Source organism: Sphaerodactylus townsendi, linkage group LG04 (assembly GCF_021028975.2).
Source record: "Sphaerodactylus townsendi isolate TG3544 linkage group LG04, MPM_Stown_v2.3, whole genome shotgun sequence".
Classification (NCBI taxonomy): Eukaryota; Metazoa; Chordata; class Lepidosauria; order Squamata; family Sphaerodactylidae; genus Sphaerodactylus; species Sphaerodactylus townsendi.
Window position 1 is genome coordinate 95,814,266 of NC_059428.1, and position 8,601 is coordinate 95,822,866.

General features: G+C 42.7%; 1 protein-coding gene across 1 annotated transcript in view; it reads right to left on the reverse strand.

Moving 5' to 3' along the window:
• VWA3B (von Willebrand factor A domain containing 3B) overlaps positions 1–8,400 on the reverse strand; it is a 93,955-nt gene extending 85,555 nt beyond the window's left edge. The window contains exon 1 of the mRNA XM_048495610.1: positions 8,294–8,400. The gene's annotated coding sequence lies outside the window, so the exon portion shown is untranslated. The remainder of the gene's footprint in view (positions 1–8,293) is intronic.
• Between the last annotated feature and the right edge of the window lie 201 nt (positions 8,401–8,601).

The following is an 8,601-nucleotide window of genomic DNA, read 5'->3' on the forward strand; positions in this document are numbered from 1 at the left end:
ACGTTTCTTGCTGCCATGCTCATATCTACCGAATAATCATGTGAGGGACATTCAAAAAGTTAACACACACACACACACACACACACACACACACACACACACACACACACACACACACACACACACACACACACACACACACACACCGCAGTTCAAAATGGTCAATCCTGGCAGCAGTGATCTCAGGTGGGACATCTGCTCCTGTCTTTCAGTTCTAATATGAGATATCAATTCAGGTCTTGGAAAGCTTACAAGTTATCCATTTGGATGCTTCTGTCCCTGCTGATATGCCATATGAGCATATCTGCAGCTCTTTGCAAATAGCACACTTGTCTATCCAAATATCAGTTTATCTAACAATGCAGTCCTAAACAGAATTGCATCCTTTTAAATCCATTCAAGTCAACAGAAACTGAATAGTGCAGTTCAGTTTAAGATTGTACTGAATCTCAGATGCTTAAGCCCTATAGTAGGGGTTCCAAAATCTTTTGCAACCTGTGCCTGTGGGCTCTTTTGGAAACAGAATGGTGGGGAAAGCTGAGGATTGCCAGTTCTGGGTTGGGAAACATCTGGAGATTTGGTGAGTGGAGCCTGAAAAGTATGGGGTTTGGGGAGGGGAGGGACTTCAGTGGGATATAATGCTATAGGATCTATGTAACGTAAGGGGCTATTATACTGCGCTGCCACCAATGTAACGTAAAGGGGACACCACCCTGACTGGGGAACACAGACACTGACAGAAAGAAACACTGGAACAGATTTTAAATGAACAAAACTGAAAATGTTTATTTATGGCTTGAAAGAGGCTTCTCAGGTGATTTGAGAGGTTTCAAAAGCTTGTCGGTTACAGAAGGAAAACTTATTTCTTGAGATGTTACTTCACAGATACTAGATGGTCTCTGTTCCACACACCCCTTTCTTGTTCATATACCCCAAGTCTATGTCTGGTAGGACTGGCACACACTAGCCACCTACCCTATCAGTCCCCTATCCCAGGGCCTAAAAAATGCCCCCCCTTTCGGACTGGACTTCTGGTGACTGGGTTTAGAACAGGGGATGGACAGACTATGTCTGGGCAGGCTAGCTGCCAGGCACCTGAGCGGCGGTTCACACTCCACCAAGACTCAGGGCCTTCCACACACTCCCTCAAGCTTCCTCAGCTTGAGTCCAAAATCCTTCTCTGTCAGAGCTGACACAGACCGCCCCACTCTGCTCTGCTCTCTGACAGACTCCGATCAGCACTGCCTTCACTCTCCGTGCTGTAAGCCCACTGGCTCCCCCTAGCTTTTGCCAAACGTTACTGGACCTTTTTCAACCAATCAGGTCGGTTCTCTACTTGTGGAGACTTTTTCTCTTTTTCTGGCTGTTGCTAAGGCCTTCTCCCTTTGGCCTGCTGTACGCCAGCCCTTCAGGGTGGGGCAAGTTCGTTACAATCCACCTTCCAAAAGTGGCCATTTTCTCCAGGTGAACTGATCTCTGTTGCCTGGAGATTAATGGTAATAGTGGGATATCTCCAGGTGCCACCTAATCCTGGTAATCCTACTACAGGCACAAAATGGCTGCCACGAAATGGTAGTCATAGATGATGGAGTCAGCCACAAAATGGTTGCTATGACATACCTTTGGTCCCACAGCAGTGGCAACTGCAGCAAAAGCAATATTTTTAAAAACCTGCATTGACAATTAAATGTCCAATAGCCAGTTAGAAGCACTAATGGGCTCCACCCATTTTCTACAAATACTTGGCAGGTGACCGGAAAAGTGTCAGTGGGCTCCATGGTGCCACCATTTTGGGCTAATCAGTCATTATTCTGTAAGTGCAATAAAACTGATATTTTTTTTAAAAAATGGTATTTTTTCCTAATTATATGTATTTGTTAAATACTGAATCACTACAAATAAGTACTGAATCAGTCACATGGCCCAGGTTGCATGAATATCCCATTTGGTGGCATCCACTATTCTCTTTCTCTCTCTCCTTTTTTTCTGCTACTGATTATGGATATTATTTTGTGTACACAGAAAGAAAAATATTGCAGTATTTCAAAAGGTTCTTACTCTAATTAAGTTATTAAAATGATGTTTATACATAATTTAAAATTATAATATATAATTTTAAATTTATATGCATATAAAAATTTAAATATACATATTTAAATGTAAATTTAATTATACATAAATTATGTATTATATATAAAAGAAAAGTATGGCGTATTCTTAAAAACATAAACTGCAACATGATCTATGAATGTGTGTATGCCTAAGTATATTTCCATTATAAAAATACTTAAAATACAACTCCCATTTCTCTTTAAATTAATGTTCTGGTCCTCTATTTACAAAATTAGTCAATTGGGCCATGTCGAAATATTCTCTCATTTTATCTTCCCAACTTTTTTGATCAGGAAATCTTTCCATTTTCCAACTGGATGCAACTGTGACTCTTGCAGCTGTTAATAAGTATAAAAATAATTCTTGTTTTATTGGTAAATTTTTTGGAAGGATACCATATAGCATAATTTTGGGTCCATCTGGAATTTAATCTTAAGTATGTTTTGCATTTCTGTATAAAACATTATCCATTTTTTTGCCTTTTTATAGTTCCACCGCATACAAAAAAGATCCAATTTTTTCTTGACATTTCTAACATGTGCTAACATTTTATACCAGTTTTCTTTCAAAGATTGATATGCAGTAAATTTGATAATTTGGACACCCACTGTTCTCAATGAGAGATCACTTGAACTCAAGCCAAGCCTATGCATGTTGTCACAAACCACTTAACTACGGGCTTCATAGAGGACTCATTTACTGCAAAACAGGGAGTTGCCAAAGCAAAAAAGTGGGGTGAGGCAGAGGCGTAGCTAGGGAAAATGGAGGCCAATGCAAAATCTGAGGTTTGCGGGGGGCCCCCCATAGGCGGCTGCTGTGATGCAGGAATCCACCCTCAAACACCTTCATTTTCAATGGTATTTGAACTAGGGAGCCCAGATTCTCCTTTTGAATCCACCTTAAAGGAAGAATCTGGGGTCCCAAGTTAAAACAACATTGAAAGTGATGTTGTTTGGGGTGGATTATCCCCCACCCTGAAACAGCATCACTTTCAATGTTTATACTGGGGACCTCAGATTCTCCCTTTAAATCCATGCTGAAGGGGGTGGATTTAAAAGAGAATCTGGGGAAATTTGGGGGGTGCCTGCTGTCAGGGGTGCAATTGTTAAGCTAGCAGCACCAAACTTTCAGGGTATCTTTAGTAGACTCTCCTGATGGTACCATCCAGGTTTGGTGAAGTTTGGTTCAGGGGGTCCAAAGTTATGGACCCTCAAAGGTGTAGCCCCCATCTCCTATTAACTCCCATTGGAACCAATGGGGGAAGGGGCATCCCCTTTGGGAGTCCATAACTTTGGACCTCCTGAACCGACCCTCACCTAACTTGGTTTGTATCATCAGGAGCGTCTTTCAAAAAAGCCCCGAAATTTTGGTGCTGCTAGCCTAAAAACTGTGCCCCCTGCAGGCCAAAAACTGAAAAAACACTAAAATACAAAAAAACCTCCACAAACAAACCTGAGTTTTTTTGGAGGGCCCCCAGGCGCGCACCCGATGCAACACGCACCTCCGCCCCCTTGGTAGTGAAGCCTCTGGGTGAGGGAAACTATTCTGAGCCAGATGATCATGTATGTGAGCCTAGAAGGCCTAAGCTGTACCATGACTCTCCATCCTTTTATTTGTACAGGCATAGTATGAAAATTTTCAGATAAACAAAAGGGACTAGGTCAGCCTTTTCTCTGACATATTCTTTTTTAAAAACACTATGCCACAATCAAGGCTACATTATGAAGCAGAAGACCAGTGTAGGGGAAAGGGGTTTTTTTAATCCCTTCCCACTTGCATTGCTTCACCCCTGCCCTTTCACTCTGTTTTCACCCCTACAAGATAAAAGATCTGGTGAAGGAAAAAGAAAAAGAAAAGAAGCTGGAGTGACAATTATGCAAATATTAGTCAAGCTTTATTGTCAAGACAATGTTTCTGGAGTATGCTGCAGCAACAGATGTTTTGGTAGGTGATGATGATGGAATAAGGACATGTATTTGCAACCAGCTGTAATCTATGATTCTCTTGTTGGAGAAGCTTACATGTACCAGGTCAGTGTATGCAAGTTTCCCCCAAGGGGTAAATCACAGCTCTCACTTGCATTTCAGATCGGAAACAGTACAGGGAGAAATGTTTAAACCTCCCTCTCTCATGTGACAGTCGTACAGTCCTGATTCAGATCAGAGCTCAATGGATCAGAAGGTGGCTCTTCTCCCTGAGAACTGTGTCATTAAAGAAGGCCACTGTACAAAGAGTGGTGTGTGCAATTCACAGTTAATTGACGTTCTATGTTCACTGCAGCACAGTGTTAACAAGTGTTTTGTCTCTGAAATACACTCAGAGCAACCTTTCTTTGCTGAATCACCAAGGTCCAGAGTCCTTGCATTTCTGACACCTGATGATGTTTATTTAGTATGATGAAATTAATCCTTTAATCTAGATCCACATAATATAGTAGTTGCACAATCTTAAACAATAGAATGAAAAGGCTGCTGAAGCTCAACCAATAAGTTCTTCAAAATGCCTTATGTGTATATATTTGAATCTTGTGCAAACATTCCCAATTTGACTATCTACAATAACAACCATTACACTATACTTGCTGTCTCCTGGGAAACTGTTGTTTTGATATGGTTTTTACTGTAATTTTTTCTCTTTTTCTGTTCTTATAACTATGAAAAATAAAATCTTTATAAATTTTTGTAATATTAAAATGTAACTGTGTAGAGACTACATCCTACAGTTCTTGTGTGTGTGTGTGTGTGTGTGTGTGTGTGTGTGTGTGTGTGTGTGTGTGTGTGTGTGTGTGTGTGTGTGTGTGTGTGTGTGTGTGTGTAAAGTGCCCTCAAGTCCTAGCTGACATAGCAACCCCTTATAGAGTTTTCATGGCAAGAGACTAAGGCCCTTTCCGAACATGCAGAATAATGCACTTTCACTCTACTTTCAATCCCCCTTGAAGCTGGATTTTACTGGGCAGAATAGCAAAATCCACTTTCAAACAATTGTGAAAGTGGATTGAATGTGCATTATTCGGCATGTCCGGAAGGGGCCTGTCAGAGGCTGTTTGCCATTGCTTTCAACTGCATAATAACCCTGGTATTCATTGGTGGTCTCCTATCTAAATATTAACCAGGGCTGACCCTGCTAGCTTCTGAGATCTGACAAGGTCAGGGCTGTTTTATTTCCAACTAAATAGTTTTGGCCAATACTCTCTCAGCCTCAATTCTCCATTTGTCAAATGGAAAAAACAGGACCTAGAATAGCAATGAAATGAGTGAACTAGGATAGCACACTTTACATATGAAAGGGAGCTAAGGTTTCCATGTTATTCAGAGGGAAAATCCACCAGAAAGAGTCAAAATCAGCTCTAACATTATATGAAGACACCAAAAAAAATTCTTCATGGTAAACTAAATTCCACCGAGGATGGATAGATGGAGAAGTGATTTTACAAATTCATCAGCTGCAAACATCTTGGGTGGTGGATATAAATGCCTCATTATTTTGACAGCTGTTCAGAAGCTTAACTAGAAACATTTTTTGTTTCAGAATTTAAATTCCATACCAGCTGTACAATCTCTTTGCATGAACTGCTCAGGCAATTTTACAGTAAATTGGGGTGGGGTGAGGGGTTGTTTAAAAAAAATGCCAAACAATCTGAAATTCAATAAGAAAACTCTGCAAATTTCTGGAAGACCAAACTAGAAAAATAACAATATAAACATTTCCCTTTATATCCAACATTTTAAAACATATTATTGACAAATTCAAAAAGAGGTAATGAAGCCGACCTTTTTCTTTCATTTGGGCAAACACATAAGCATGTCACAAAAGCCTTGACTTGCCATGAGGTCTGCAACACAGACATCTGGGCTGGGAACCATATCCCAACTTATAAAATGCATGGACTTCTCAGGAAGCTTAGGAGCTTAAGGATTCAAGGCGAGAAACTGGCAAGAATCCAGCCAAACACTGTGAAACTTGGGAGGCTGCCTGCATATAGCTTTCTACATTTCAGGGGGAAGGTATAGCCTGCATATAGCTTTCTACATTTCAGGGGGAAGGTATTCAGATGTCAATTTAAAACTATTTTAATTTGCTAAAAGAAAACTATGAATCCAGCTCACTTGAGCCTGCAGTTTAAATCTTGACCCAAGCCTCGATGAGGTCAGGATCAAACTGAGCTGCTGGGCTGACTGGAGCCTGCAATTTAAAGCGAGACCTTTGCAAGCTGAGGCCAACATCAAACGGGCTCAGTTCGCCCTGCTCCCAAGCTCTACGTGGAGTTTGAAGGCAGGGCAAGCTCCAGTGGCCAGTGTTCAACTGCGCCCCTGCCCTGAATTGGGGGCTTCAGGGGTGGAATGCAGTTGCAGTGGGGATGCAGCCCTGCAATGCGCCCCCATGTGACTCTAGGAATGACACCCAGGGTTCTAGCCCCCTCCATGCATTTAAAAATCTTCTTGGGCAACACAGAACCCTGTGTGATAGCAGCATTGTTCTGAGATCCATTAACTCAAAAGTAACTTGTGCTCAACAAGAGTCACATCCAAGAAGATCTGTCTAAGGACTGCAACCATTTAAAGCACTTGTATTTTTGCAGTATATGTCATTTTTGCATAATTAATGACCACCCCGAGCTTTGGGACAGAAGCTAAACAAGGGGCAAAAGAAAAAAGTTGGCACAGTAGAGCTTATATGGGCCACTGATCCCCAGTGTGGTGTCTGTGAGTAGCATGGGGTATTTCATTGTATTTTTTTGACTGCAACTTGCTTCGTCACCCATGGCCATGTGTCTCATATTCAAAGCAAAGATCCAATCTTGAGTAGTTTTCCGTGTATTTCTAGCAGCAGGCTCTTTCTGCCTCGCATTCTGTGGCTGGCATCTTCAGAGGATCCTCTGAAGACGCCAGCCACAGATGCAGGCAAAACATCAGGAGAGAATGCTGCTAGAGCACGGCCATACAGCCCGGAAACCACACAGCACCCAAGTGATTCCGGCCGTGAAAGCCTTCGACAATACATCCAATCTTGATTTCTCTGGATTTCATTAGAATATGAAGTGATTTAAATTTCAGTAGGAAGAAAGCTGCCTGCACCACAGTATGCTTGGCTAGGAAACTTTTGTGGAGTCTCCATTGTTTTTGAGTGAATTCAACCCCCATGGCAGCCAATTTGCTATGTCATCCACAACCAGCTATCAAACTCCAAACATGCCTACAGATTCAGCAAGCTCAAGGATTCCTGATACAGAGGTGTACATCAGCAAGAAGTATTAGTATATGAAGACTTATAAATATAGCATTGAAGCCATACTGACATGTTTCTAAATCTTGCCATTAATTCTGGTCTCAAGCATGTTATGAAGCCTTAGGTGCATAAAACTGCTTTCAGATCTAAAGAAAATGGAGTGTAGAATCACCAAACCCAGGTATTGAAAGGGCTCCAGGGCATTTAAAAATAGTTTCAGAGGGCAGCCGTGCTGGTCTGCAACAGCTAAATATGAGTCCAACAGCACTTTACAGACCCACAAGATTTTACGGTATGAATCAAAGCTCTGATTCTTGAAAGCTCATGCCCAGAAAATCTTGCTGGTCTCTATGGGGCTACTGGACTTCTATCTAACAGAATATTCAAAAGTGGCAAACCAGTGCTTAAGGCAGACTTAAGTCTGGGTAGATAATATCCAGAAGCTCCAGATATGAGAATTGTACAAAAGGCACAATTTCTCCTGAATAAAACTTCTCTTACAGGCCTGCAGGGCTATGATGGAAAATACTTCACCCAAGAAAACTGTCCCTTCTATGCCACTCTTAAAGCCACAGGGGTCATTTCATGATCTAAACAATTCTGGGCAGGGAAGATTACTTTTCATTAAACCCGCTTTCTGTTTATGGTGCTCTCCCCCCCCCCAACCCCTCCCCCAAGGAATACTTAATTTCAAAAATGTATAACACAAATTAGAATGAATACTCATCAATAAGAGCCTCACTGTTTGCACCAAACAGCCCGAAGCTCCGTCGGTGCCCCTTGGCACAATTGCCTCCGCAGGGGAGGGGAACTCTGCCCCGGAGAAGCAGAAAAAATGCAGAAAAAGCAAGGGCCGTGGTGTTCACCGGTTAGAGCTCATGTGGTGCACCCTTCGCGCAAGCCAAATCGGGGCTCCTTGCACTCTCGAGCGTCCCCTGCAGGCGTCCCACCTCACCTGGTTCGGGCTGCCCAGTTGCTTCCATCCCATTATGACAAACCGGCGCACGAAATTCCGATATCGCTGCTGCTGCTTCGCTTTTGTTGACGCTGGAAACGGTTCGGTTGCTAAGCCTGGGCCAGTTAGGGCAGAGCTCGCCGTGTCCCGCCCTCCACAGAGGAGGAGCTCCTGAGCTCGGACGGGCGAAGCAAAGCCTCTGGAGAGCCGCAAAGTCTCTCTCAGAGCCACGAGGCTGTTGGCTTCGGAGTCATCGTGGCTGCCAGCTCGAGTCCTGTCCTGTGCTCCCTGGCACGCCTCTCAGGGTG